We start from the raw sequence: 12,632 nt of genomic DNA, 5'->3' as shown, positions 1-12,632 counted from the left end.
GCAGATATTTTTATGTATAGTTTCACAGAACTGAAGTCAAATCTTTCCGTTTTTGCTTCCAATTTCGAAATTATAAAATCTAATTTAGATTAAAAACTGCTCATGTTGCATGTATTTGGCATCTTTATTTGGATCATGATTAAAATGCAGTGGTTGCCTCTAATTTTAAATTGAAAGATAACAGACAAAGCCTTATTTTGTTTATATGAAGAGATTTATTTTATTTGTGTCACTTATTTATTTGATTTGGGGCTTGTTTTAAATTTTCAATTTAGTTTTGTTATTTACATTTACATTATATTTAAATTTTGTTATTTAGCAGATGCTTTTATCCAAAGCGACTTTAAAATGAGGACAATAGAAGCAATCAAAACCAACAAAAGAGCAATGATATGCAAGTGCTATATTATTATATTATTAGAGTTTTATATTTCAATTACACAAAGAAACGTGCAGCATTTTGTCCAAGCAATAATAAAAGGACACATTTAATTCATAATTTGTCTTAAATCTCATTTTTATTTAAAAAAAAAAATTGTGAATTGAATCGAATGGTGAAATCAAAATCGTGAATCGAACTTCACATACAGCACATAATGAATATGATGTGAATACAATATAGCGGCAAACTGAATCTAGCAGAGCATCATTTGAAAGCAAGGGTTTAAAGTTTGTCAATCCTGTGTGTGCAGTGACCTTCTGAACACTCCTGTACGCATCCAATTCGCACAGACAAACAGTCCCACACACTCATTTTTATACAGGCTACAAAAGCACACTTCAGAAGATTTCACAGCTGGATTCAACAAAGTTTGCAAGGTGAAATTAAACATTTATATTTAGATATTCAAAGATTTGTTTAAATTATATAAATACATACAGTATTTGCTAAATGCTGGTGGTTACGAATAATATAAAAGCAAACGCTATAATACTTTTTCATATACCATTCACTTTCTTTTCTTAACAGCTCTGTCAACAACAGATCTGTCAATAAGTAATAATTTATTAGTAAACTAATAAAGATGGAGAATGGGAGCTCCATGCCCTCAGGTGCTGGCGTTCTCAGTGCTGTCAAAAAAATAAAAAATAAAAATAGACAAAAATACATACTGTAAAAATAAATGTCCCACTTCCAACGCATCGACCAAACAGAAAATATCGCCAATGCTGATATATTGGTCAACCAATACAAGCTTCTGTCTAAAGAGCTGTACAAAAATGGGACAATTACAAGGACAAGCTGCACGCATCATGATATTTGGTCTGTAGTTACCATCTAAATGTGCATGCATGTCTCTTACATCACATCTATAATTGGTGCAAGCATTGTCACGTTGTGCTGCAACAGCTTGATGCTATCTACAACTGTACATTAAAGGGCAAAACATTCACAGAACTGCTGTACAGGCCTGTCAATTTTCCATCAGTTTCAAGCCATTCATATTTAGATCACCTCTCAAAAAAAGGAAAAACAAAAATATTAAACTACACATTCTTGTCACTTGTGATCTACATACCATACATCACTGGCTGCAGTATTTTAATCACTAAAAACAGCGGGACATTCTAAAATAAGGTGCATACTCTATCTGGTCTTTTAATATCACTGTCTCAGTAATTTAGTACCTGGTACAAACTGGTAAAAAGCTTAGAGCTTAGCTGATGATGAATAGAAACAAATACGCACAGGTCTTTAAAATCTAAACTTGACATTATCATGATATTCACAATATTCCCATTGTATATTGTCAGCAAAGATATTGTGATTATATTGCTTATATTTTATGTACTGCTCAGCCCAAGCGCTGCATGAGACTTGGCATTTACAGCTGAATAAGGACAGATGCACACATACAAAGGGCCTGGATATACTTAGCCCATATTGAGCTACATTCCCACTGTGGCTGGTTTCATAAGCAAACGGATTTCTGGCTACGATCTAAAGAGGCTGCACTTAATGAGTCAAGACTCTGCGATTGAGCTTAGTTATGTTGTCACTTTTTACTGGTCTACATACAACAAACTCTATTTTTAATGGTATAATATAACTGCTAACACACACCCACACACACACACATCCACAACAGATGAACAGAGCTCACAGTAAAACTTTGCTTTGTATTCTTTTGGTCAGGTGTGCCTGATTTTCAAATTGACCTAAAGAACAGCATGGTTTCTATTATGGTTGAGAAGTGACATTTCAGTGTCAGTAATTTAATTGTTCATGGATATAAATGCTGCCATAGAAGCACACTGACAGGAGATGAAAAGAACACTCACTATAAGGGAGAGAAACAGAACATGTCAAGACAGAAACAGGGTTCAGTCATAAAAATGAAAAGTCTGTCAAACAGGATCAGAATTCTGTACTCCACAATAAAAAACATGTTCTTGTCTATAACCAGAACGATAATGTTTTTACAGCAATAGGCTTTCCTGCCAGTCATTATCCTTATTACCGCATCATTCCCCTTTATGACCTGACCTTTCAGGTATTTAATTACTGTAGCAGTGGCCTATTCTGCAAAAGAACAAATTTTCTTCCCATTTTGATCCTCTTACTTCCCAGAAGTACAGAGAAACCTTAGTCATTATCTGGCTTTAATGAGCCCCAGTCTTGAGTGTTCTGGTTTCTGGGAAACCAAAAGTCCCCACTCTGGACAATCCACATTAGTGGTGTGTACAGAACAAACTAGCAAATAAAAAGAGTTAAATCTAGTCATTGCAGCCTACAAATGGCTTACTTATAGTAGTCTCCAGATACTAAGATTTATTACAGTGTAAGACTTGTGTGTTGGTCTAGTCCAGAGAAGCCCAAACCATGGCCCGCAGGTCAAAGTCTGCCCATGATGACCTTTGATTTGGCCTGATTTTGTTTTACACTTAATTAGTGAAGATACAGACTGGAAGTTAAAAAAATCAGACAGGGTATGTGCTGTATGAATGGACATGAGGTTTCTGGTAATAGTATTACGTATTGAATAATGTGATGAATTCAATCACTTGATACAGAACACAGACCTGGTAAAACAGAGAACTGCTTTGGAAAAATCAATGCAACACATAGCAAACTGAGTCCATGCAGGGCCAGCAGCACCCCTCCCCCCAACTTCATCAAAGACAAATCTGATACAGACATGAGTAACTCTTCTTGAACCATATCACCGTCTCCTTCATCTTAATCAGGTCTGGTAGACTACAAAGCCCATTATTCATAATTCATGTAGGTCTGTTGGTTTTAATGTCATTAGGCTGCTTCAAATGGGCCATGTGTGGTTTCATAAAAGACCACCTGGTGGTGTGTCATCTGTATAAAGACAGATCTGCTCAGTTTCCGCGTACATCTCGAAAACAAGGTCTGAGCCATCTGACAGATGGACTGGATTGTGTACCATGTCACTGAGCTTTGATTATCAAGATATCTCAAAAAATAAAAAGAACAATAACACTTTGTATGCATGGTGTTCCCTAGATTTGTTAAATTAGCCCTCCTACAGTTCTTTTGTTCTTAATTTTAATCCCTGGTTCCAACCACTGCTCCAAAGATCACTACATAATACAGTCTTCAGCTCATCATGTAACCTACGTAAGCATTCTGGTAAAAATTTATGTTAAAACATTTCATATAAAAACATAATTCACAAAAGGCTGTGTGTTACAGTGGGTTTACCACAGTTAAAGTAGTCTTAGTGCTTTTTTACATTTTCAACTTCCTTTCGTGCATAATGTTGCTGTTTGTACATGAAAAAGCTCTGCAAAGTTACAAAGCACAAAGTGCACTCCAAAGGTAGTTATTATCTGTTTCAGTAAGAAATGTTTCTGTACTTCCTTAAATGCCTCGACTCCAGTCCTGAGTTTTTTTCCAGGAACAAACAAGTCACAGTAGTATCCCTCATTTAAATAATCCCCACCCAAGAAATACACAAAAAAAAAATATGAGGGGGCGAGGCTGGGTTGAGTTGCATTACAACTCAAACAGTGTTTTTGTGAACTTTGTGTGTTTTTGACATAACATTTTGTGTATTTGACCTTAAGAACTGAAATGTCACAACGTAAGCACAACTGAGGTGATCATTATTAAAAACAAACAGATTTTATGTTTGTTATTGTCATAGTAACCTAGGCATGAGCTCTAAAGGCACAGCCCTCTTCTGAAAAGGGGGCAGGGAGCAGCAGCTCATTTGCATGTGAAAACAGCATGTTTTTGCTCCCAGCCAAAAGGGGGCATTTACAGTATGGCACAATAAATGTTGCAATGTATTTTGAGCTGAATCTTCACAGACACAGTCTGTGTCTATTAAATCTTGTAAAAAGAGCTGTTAGTGGTAAGAGCTGTGATAGGCATTAAACTATAATATAATACTTATTCTACAGTTTTAAAAATCAACATGATGGACCAAAACACATGTATAAGCTGGTGCACATATAGGAATCAAGGAATTTGTGAGGTAAATTTATTTATATGATTTATATGATGTGATTTCATGTTTTCCTTTGTCTTTGGAGTGTTAAAAGCTGTTACTCCAGAAGATCCATAAAGCCTCAAACCCAAAGACATATTCTTTCTAAAAGTGAAGGCTCAGCCCCGCCTTCCTAAAACGCCTCGTTCAAACACACCCCACATATCTACATCACTGTGTGGGAAGATTTGCATAACACAGCCCAAATGCATACGCAAAGAAAGAAGGCGTAACTTTTATTCTCGTTGTAGTATTGTTACCACTGTGTGTTTCATTGCGTTTTTACATTGTTACATTTCCCGGGTTTCGGCACCAATGTAACAATGTAAAAATGTTCATAGTCACGGGAAGAAGGAGGCGGGAACCGGCGGACATTTAAACTTTAATAACAAAATAAACACTAAACAGCACAACTGCCCCTCGCAGACGACTACCGCGCACAAACAAACCAAAACACAAAATAAAACCCAGGCCTGGTCCTCTCTCGTCTTTCGCTGTCGTAACTCCTCTCTTTATCCTTCCGGAGCTCCTCCGTGGGACCCGAGACCGGTAAATGTGGCACAGGTGTTGCTCATTTCCAGTTACTCCACCGGCCTCGCTCCATTCCCATGGCTCTTGGCCCCGCCCCACTCGTCAAAGACACAATGATCCATAGTTTTGAATTAAATGTTATATATGTAAAACAGGGTAAAGATACTTTTATCCTAGCTCTCTTCATTACATTTATCCTTCATTATATTCTAACTATTCTGTATGGAAGCAAGCATGCGCATAAATCCCTCCCTCTCCACTTTTTGAAAAATTTTCAAGATACAAAACAATAGCTTCCAACAGTAAAAAAAAAAAAAATTAAATACATAAATAAATAAAAATTAGGAATGACCCTTAGACATTTGACCCTAAATGTGATGCATTACTAGATATGTTTCAATAGATTCTGGCATTTGTAGCACAATGTGGTTCTCTAAAGAAACACTATTTTCTAATTGTAAGACAAAGCAGTGAAATATCAGAATATTGCTCTTAGAGATGCAGTAAATTATGCTGAATCATTGTTTTAGCAGCAGTGCCCTTAATGATCTGTAGCCTGTTCAGAATTTTCTTCTAAGATATATGTAACAACAATATCTATGCCTGATAAAAAAAACTAAAGGGCAGATTCACTAAGAATGAGATATGCCACCAAAAAAAAAAAAAAAAAAAAAAAAACGATGAAGTTCTTTTAAATGCAAATACCAGAACATAAAGCTGAAAGAAGCATGTTGTGACTGCAGACACTTTCAGATCAGATCAATATTACAAGAGGAAATTTTAGTCCCAAAATATAATATCCTAGTAGATATTTACATCAAAAACACAGCATGAGCAACAAGCTCAGGTTGACTAGATAGTCATGTATTGCATTGTTTTGCTTTGTTAATATTCCCACAAGCAGCTGTCCACATATTTCGCTCTTTTTTAGCTGCTAATTGACTCCCACTCTAATCAGAGCTAGAATGATGATGATCCACAGCTGACTGCCCCAAACACATTACTGAGGTCACAACAACAGCACTGAGGTGGAAGGATACAGGGACAGATTGGTTACTATTGTGTTTCCACCTGTTAATGACTGTTTTGTTGGTAATCCTCTTTCTTCTTTCTTTTCTTGCTCTGATTGATAGGCTACCGATTCCTATCGGCTGTTAATCGATTTGGGAAGTTTGATTGTCAGTCTCTATAAAGGCCAATCTCATAAACCGATCTCACCCTTATAAGCCATGCATTGATTGTCCCTCTCTTCCCTCTGTCTGTCCTGCCATTGCTGGTATCCACCTTATTTTCAACATGGAAGTAAGCCTATGGGAGAGACTTCCAGTTCATTAGCCGCTATAGGGAAATAACGAGAAGAATAACAATGGCAGTAAATGGTAAAACTGTTTGCACTACAAACCAGTGTGTTCATAATTAAGATATTACATTAAAATAATATGGTAAGATACATCAATTTACAATATCAAGCAGCAAAACGAGCTGATTTGTACGGCTAAAAATAGCTTGACGCGGATGAGACTGGAAGCCAGACCCATAAAATATATGAAAAAATATACCCATAAAAATAAGGTGGACAGGATGTTATTCGTGCCCTTTAAGGTGGAGCCTTATGATTTGGAAAGCGGAAATGAGGAAAACATGGACATAATCCCAGAATCCAGTGGAATGTTGTGGAATTTGGAATTTTGGATGAATAAATCAAACATATCTATGGTGTGATCTACAATTCAGATCTCATTATGCAAATATTTTGCGAATGTTCAAATGCAAAAAGACTATTTACATATGAAATCTGTGTCTCTGTATTAAAGGGTTAGTTCACCCAAAAATGAAAATTAGACTGTTTTACTTCCCCTCGAAGCATCCTAGGTGTATGTAACTTTCTTCTTTCAGATTAATCCAGTCGGAGTTATATTAGAAACTCTCCTGGCTATTCCAAGCTCTACCATTGCAGTCAGCGGGTGTTGCAGTTGAACAGTCCACAAGTCGTCAAATAAAGCTTGTGCATTCATAATAAAATGTGTCTCACAGCTCCGGGGGGAGAATAAAGGCCTCCTGTAGTGAATGCATGAGTTTTTGTAAGAAAATATCCATATTTCAAACGTAATAAACACTTTTCTCTCACTTCAGTTATCTGTCATATGCAGAAGCCGTTCCGGCGGATGACGCTGCACGTACAGTCAGGTCCATAAATATTGGGACATCGACACAATTCTAATCTTTTTGGCGCTATACACCACCACAATGGATTTAAAATGAAACGAACAAGATGTGCTTTAACTGCAGACTTTCAGCTTTAATTTGAGGGTATTTACATCCAAATCAGGTGAACTGTGTAGGAATTACAACAGTTTGTATATGTGCCTCCCACTTTTTAAGGGACCAAAAGTAATGGGACAATTGGCTCCTCAGCTGTTCCAATGCCAGGTGTGTGTTATTCCCTCATTATCCCATTTACAAGGAGCAGGTAAAACATCCAGAGTTCATTTCAAATGTGCTATTTGCATTTGGAATCTGTTGCTGTCAACTCTCAATATGAGATCCAAAGAGCTGTCACTATCAGTGAAGCAAGCCATCATTAGGCTGAAAAAAACAAAACAAACCCATCAGAGAGATAGCAAAAACATTAGGTGTGGCCAAATCAACTGTTTGGAACATTCTTAAAAAGAAAGAACGCACCGTGAGCTCAGCAACACCAAAAGATCCGGAAGACCACGGAAAACAACTATGGTGGATGACCGAAGAATTCTTTCCCTGGTGAAGAAAACACCCTTCACAACAGTTGGCCAGATCAAGAACACTCTCCAGGAGGTAGGTGTATGTGTGTCAAAGTCAACAATCAGGAGAAGACTTCACCAGAGTGAATACAGAGGGTTCACCACAAGATGTAAACCACTGGTGAGCCTCAAAAACAGGAAGGCCAGATTAGAGTTTGCCAAACAACATCTAAAAAAAGCCTTCAGAGTTCTGGAACAACATCCTATGGACAGATGAGACAAAGATCAACTTGTACCAGAGTGATGGAAAGAGAAGAGTATGGAGAAGGAAAGGAACTGCTCATGATCCAAAGCATACCACCTCATCAGTGAAGCATGGTGGTGGTAGTGTCATGGCGTGGGCATGTATGGCTGCCAATGGAACTGGTTCTCTTGTATTTATTGATGATGTGACTGCTGACAAAAGCAGCAGGATGAATTCTGAAGTGTTTCAAGCAATATTATCTGCTCATATTCAGCCAAATGCTTCAGAACTCATTGGACGGCGCTTCACAGAGCAGATGGACAATGACCCGAAGCATACTGCGAAAGCAACCAAAGAGTTTTTTAAAGGGAAAGAAGTGGAATGTTATGCAATGGCCAAGTCAATCACCTGACCTGAATCCGATCGAGCATGCATTTCATTTGCTGAAGACAAAACTGAAGGGAAAATGCCCCAAGAACAAGCAGGAACTGAAGACAGTTGCAGTAGAGGCCTGGCAGAGCATCACCAGGGATGAAACCCAGCGTCTGGTGATGTCTATGCGTTCCAGACTTCAGGCTGTAATTGACTGCAAAGGATTTGCAACCAAGTATTAAAAAGTGAAAGTTTGATTTATGATTGTTAATCTGTCCCATTACTTTTGGTCCCTTAAAAAGTGGGAGGCACATATACAAACTGTTGTAATTCCTACACCGTTCACCTGATTTGGATGTAAATACCCTCAAATTAAAGCTGAAAGTCTGCAGTCAAAGCACATCTTGTTTGTTTCATTTCAAATCCATTGTGGTGGTGTATAGAGCCAAAAAGATTAGAATTGTGTCAATGTCCCAATATTTATGGACCTGACTGTATGTGCAGCACGCACGCCTCTGAGATATGCTAGTCTCAAGATTTTGTGTATAGGAGCAAAGGAAGCAAAGTTTCCTTACTTTAGCAAAGGAAAACCAGTCTCCTCTTGGTTTATATTGAAATCCTCTGACATTTTTATTTGCAAATCCTCGGTTTATACTTCTAATTTGTGACCGCGTTTTGTTTTGTTTTGTTCTCTCTCCGCGTTCGTCTCTAATCACCGAACGCCAGCGTACCACGACATCCACCGGAATGGCTTCCACATAAGAAAGATAGATGAAGTTAGGGCTGGGCGATATATCTAACGATATGATCATGCGCATCTAGTCAGTAAATCTGGTTCCTAAATCGCCATCACCTGTTTTCAAATGGAGCGGCATTTAATAGACAGAGCCGTAGATCACTGACAAGCTATGCAATATCGCGTTGATTATCGAAGGCGATTCATCTGGGATAATGAACGCGATATTGCGTAGCTTGTCAGTGATCTACGGCTTTGTCTATTAAATGCCGCTCCATTTGAAAGCAGGTGATGGCGATTTAGCGGTAATCAAGGAACCAGATTAATATTTTTCTTACAAAAACACATGGATTCTTTACAGAGGGCCTTTATTTACCCCCCCAGAGCCGTGTGAGACACTTTTTATTATGAATGTGCGCACTTTATTTGACGATTGTGGACCGTTCAACTGCAACACCCGCTGACTGCAATGACAGAACTTGGAATAGCCAGGACCATTTCTAATATAACTCCGACTGGATTCATCTGAAAGAAGAAAGTCATATACACCTAGCATGCCTTGAGGTTGAGTAAAACACAAGCTTATTTTCATTTTTGGGTGAACTAACCCTTTAATGAATCACAGTTTCTTCGACTACACATATTCAAGCAAGCGTGATGCTCATGGTGCTTTCAGCATCTGCTGTCTCATTAATATGAGGACATGAAGACAACTTCATTTCAGGAGCGGATCTGAGAATCACTTCACGAGCATTTCATTTGATAAAATCTATCTTCAGTTACACAAAATAAAATATATTATTTAAAAAATATTCAAATTAAAATTTCGGACATTAAAATATTATTATTATTATACAGTAGAATGTAGCCTACTTCTCAAAGTAATAATAATAATAACAAACAATTTTATTTAAATTGTTAATTTCAACTTAATAATAACAAAATTTATTCTGTTTTAATTTAAAGTTGCCAAAAATGAGTTACTGAAGTTAATGAAAAACAAAAAACAATGGAATTTGAGTAAAATCTGGGCCCTAAAATTACCTTTTGTTACAGTTTTAATAAATTGTTGTTATTTCAATTCATAACTATGCCTTTTGATTACAAAAATTTAATTTAGTCACCATGAAATCAAAATTGAAAATTCTTATTTTTTAATGGACTACTGTAGTGTTTATTAGAAATAATTTATCCGTGCACTTCATTATTTTTTTTTAAACCTCCCCTCCCCCTCAAAACGACAACTTCTCTTCTTATCTCGAGCTATGGCGCAAGGGCAGAGCTAGTGACGTGAGGGGTAAACGCTGGGGGAAAAACTGAAGCTGATGCTTCACTTTATAGAAATCAATGCATTGACCAGTGCTGACACAAGCCATGAGGGAGTACACCACCCTACACCACTATTTTTTTATGATTATGACTTAACCTGATGGAGGACGTGCTCAGTCATTCAGGCAGTCACTCTCGCTCGGTCTCTTAGGTATGTTTTGTGTCGTTGATCATCCTCCTCATCGTCTTTCTCAATAAATAAATCAATTCTGGAGAGAAATCCCCTAACAACTAACTGTAAACTGGCATTCAGATCTGCCTCCATTTTTTTTAGCAACGCCCCAACTTCCAACGATACAATCAATTCCCGAAGGACAAAATCAAGTCCCGCCCTCTCATTTCAGATGCTGTTTCACTCAGATAGACGTCACAGTAGAGAAAAAAAGACAATCGCTACTTCCGTTCCATGGCGACTTTAAAATGAAGTCCAGGAATAATAAAAATGGAAAAAAATGTAATAAAATAAAACAGGGGGGAAAATGGAATTAGGGAAAAATAAAGAGACTGCATAGGACCCTACCACTAGGGTAATATCAGCATCTGCCCTCCATGCATCAGGGCCAGACAGGCTTTGACTCCGGTCAACTCCTTTCACCAATGCAAAACCACTTGTGATTTCACAGTGTCCCTCATCTTCTTACATAACACACTCAGAGCAAAGTCAAGAACCCATCCACCATCAGACCTACAAACACAAATGCAGTTCCATCACTTTACACTGCATAAAAACCCTGAACATTATTACATAATCAGCACAGCTGCTGGTGGTTTCATCTGAGATTAGAAACCTGTACTTTCTCTTTTTCAGACCATTAAAGGTCAAGACTTTCCACTTTACCTTGTCCTATAGAAAAGAAAAAGGGAAAAAATGTTTGTGGGACAACTAATGACAGAACACAGAAATAACAGGTCATAAACCTTATCTGTAGATGTTGCAAACAATATCCAAAACAAAAACGTGTTAAACAAGAAAAACCAACAAATTTATTACACTTTTATATTTAACATTATTTGACTCCATTAAAAAGATTCATTATGTTAAATATAAGTTAGTCCTACATCACTGTGACTACAATAAATATTTTCAGTCACTATTCAAGTGAACAAGAAGTCCAATTGGCTAGCCCATGTAACATAATACAGTCAACTAACATGACACACAAAAGATGAAAAGAGCAAAGTGTCTGCTAGGAACAATGACATAAACACACACTTTTATTGCCCAACATGGCATGGCAAATAGACCAGTAAAGCTACAACCCCACTAAAATAACAGAGTTAGAGTGCAAACACAAATGAATTCTAAGAAACCAAGCATGTGCTGCAATAAATTGCTAACTGTGTAACCATCACCAGACGTGGCATTTTCCACAAAAAAAACAAAACAAAAAAAAACGCATGGCTGATGTCACCGAGGTTACATTGTAAGACCCTTCCAGCAGGCCTACAATAGCTGTCCTAATGATGATGACGTTGATAAAGTGCAAAGAGATTATGGCATCTATCACCATAATAATTTAATTTACAGTCATTTGAGCCTGATGACATGAGAGCCACGTTGTTCGCCCTGATAAACTATAATTAGTCACCATTTTCTCATAAACTACAACTACCTTTCAAAACGAGCCGCAACAAATGGAACTGTACATGTAAATGTGTGTGTGTGTGTGCCTACTTAATATTTTGGGGACAAATGTGTACCCAAAAGTGAGCAAAACCTGACAAAATCGCCAAAACCCTCAATTTGGGGATGTCCTCATTTGTAAAACTGCTATAAAAATAAACAAAGCTTTTCTGAAATTGTAAAAATACAGAACGTTTTCTGTGTGGGGTAGGAGTGGGTTTAGGTTAAAAAGTTTATAACTATCTTTATATAAAAACAATATGTCCCCATTTAGATATCTACGTAAACGTGTGTGTGTGTGTGTGTGTGTGTGTGTGTGTGTGTGTGTGTGTGTGTGTGTGTGTGTGTGTGTGTGTGTGTGTGTGTGTGTGTGTGTGTGTGAAAAAAAAAAAGCGTAATTTAGTTTGATAGTAGGTTACAAGAATGGGGCGTTTCAGCTAATGCTGCCAGTGATAAAAATCATTCTGTAGAATCAAGGCAGACAGTTCCTCAGAAACCGACAACATTCAACAAGTGCAATAACTAACTATACTAACAGAACGATTACCAAAGGTCAGTTGAAACAGGTGCGAGTTGGTTTGCGTTGAAATCAGGCAAAATGCATGTACTGACG

At 37.5% G+C, this 12,632-nt stretch overlaps 1 protein-coding gene across 9 annotated transcripts in view; it reads right to left on the bottom strand.

The window, feature by feature from the left end:
* The window catches only part of LOC109086484 (diacylglycerol kinase zeta-like), a 116,582-nt gene that overhangs the window by 103,382 nt on the left and 568 nt on the right, over window positions 1-12,632 (bottom strand). The window lies entirely within an intron of this gene.

The sequence above is a fragment of the Cyprinus carpio genome, chromosome A7 (assembly GCF_018340385.1).
Source record: "Cyprinus carpio isolate SPL01 chromosome A7, ASM1834038v1, whole genome shotgun sequence".
Lineage (NCBI taxonomy): Eukaryota > Metazoa > Chordata > Actinopteri > Cypriniformes > Cyprinidae > Cyprinus > Cyprinus carpio.
This window is presented reverse-complemented; position numbering and strand designations above follow the sequence as displayed.